We start from the raw sequence: 2150 nt of genomic DNA, 5'->3' as shown, positions 1-2150 counted from the left end.
ATAATAAGCTGCTGCGAATCAGAATTTTTAATCCAGGCAATGGAAAAGTTAAGATAAGTTCTGAATACCATACACAGAATATTAAATAACAAATTGAACAAAGTTTGAGTTATATAGAGTTGGTACATTTAACGGGCAACGAAGTGCACGGGATCAGCTAGTATAATATATATAAATGGAACATGAAAAATCTACATAACCTCATCAATCGATAACGGCTGGTTTGATTTAGCTCAAATTTTTTTTAAGATGTTCGTAATTGCCAGGAGATGGTTTTTGCAAAAGAAAATTTTAGAAAAATCCATCGGAAAAGTAAGAAATCTGGATGTAAAAATAAAACAGTGGCGCAACAGTGTATTATATATTGGTTGCTATTGGTTAATCGTGCATGTTTGTTGATTTGTATTATTATTTTTTGTCATTTATATATACTAACGTATATACTCCCGTGCATTTTGTTGCCCGTTAATATACCAACTCTATATGACTCAAAATTTGTTCGATTTTTATTTAATATTTGGTGTATGGTGTTTAAAATGTATCCTTTCTTTTCTTTTCTTTCGACTTTTTTGTTGTCCAGAATAAAAATTCTGATTCACAGCAGTATATTATCATGTAGGTTAGCGCTGTTTTACGTAAGTTTATGATTTAAATCTAAAGTATCAAAGTTATACCAAGTTTGTCGTTTTTACTTAATTCGACCTACCGTGGATTAATAAAATCAATTAATAGGGACAAAATCCTAACCTAACTTAACCGTTCTAAAATCCAATGAATAAAAATACCAAATTTAACCATTTTTAATTTAGCACATCTTCTTCCCAGTCTAATTTACTTACAAACATTCATTTATATATATATTGACAAAAAATAATAATACAAATCAACAAACATGCCTGATTAACCAATATCAACCAATATATAATAGGTACACTATTATTATTTTAATCTGCAACAATAAACTAAATTTTTAATTATTTGGTTAATTTTTTTCTGGTGAGACGGCGTCACTATTGTATTTTCGACATCCAGATTTCCTAATTTTCCGATGGATTTTTCCTAAAATTTTCTTTCATAAGAACCTTCTCCGTGATAAAAAAAAAATCAAGGAGATCTGAAAAATAGTTTCAGAGTTTAGCCTGTAGGGAGATTTTCATTTCACATTTATATATAGTTAAATATATATATATATATAAATTAATGTATATAAATTAAGATATAATATATTTTTTTTTTTTTAATTTTATATCTGGAGACTTTCTTTCAAAATATAATTATATATTATTAATATTAAAATATATCATGCCTACCATTATACCCAGAAATCAAATATTATCAATATTTATATATTTGCAGAAAAAAAATCAATTTTTGGTAAGAATATTATTAATTATTATAATATAATGAATTTAAAGAATAGATCTTTAAATAAACCATTAATTTTGAGGATTTTATGATATTAAAATCCATATTAATTGTCTTTTATATAATATAGTTTATTCTTAAAAATAATAGAAATTGTTTTTATTGATATAATGATATTGTGACTGTATAACTATTTGTATACTTTTTGTTAACTTCTGAATCTTTATTTGATAAATAGTATCATATTAATATTATAACTTAATATAATTTACTATAAATACTTAATTTTATTAAATAGTATACAAAACAATTGCAATAAATACAATTTCGTACTTTTGTTACGAAATTTACCGCTATAGGTTCCTACCAAATTTGTAAACATAAATTAATTTATTATTACTTAATTGTATTCATACAGGCCTTACCAAAAGTAAGGTTAAACATTTATTTATTATTATTGAAGTAATTGTAGGTATATACATTTTACCTAATAGCTAATAGGTAGCAATGTTATAACAATTATATATGATCGCTATATCATAAGAGGATAAAAACTATGTTTCAATACATTGAGTAATGACAATCAAATATGTGAAATTACATAACATGTTTTTTTTAAGAGCCAAATATAACAATAATATATTAATATGATTTGACACGTATTATTCTTTATTTTTTTTTTTTTTTTTTATTTTTTTTTATTTTTTATTTGAGTTAAACAATCTATACAAATTATGTATAATAAGCTTAAGTGTTAACAAATTAAGATAACCAGCCAGAAAAAA

The sequence above is a fragment of the Acyrthosiphon pisum genome, chromosome A1, assembly GCF_005508785.2.
Source record: "Acyrthosiphon pisum isolate AL4f chromosome A1, pea_aphid_22Mar2018_4r6ur, whole genome shotgun sequence".
Classification (NCBI taxonomy): domain Eukaryota; kingdom Metazoa; phylum Arthropoda; class Insecta; order Hemiptera; family Aphididae; genus Acyrthosiphon; species Acyrthosiphon pisum.
The sequence above is the reverse complement of the archived record's forward strand: the minus strand, read 5'-3'. Positions refer to the sequence as shown.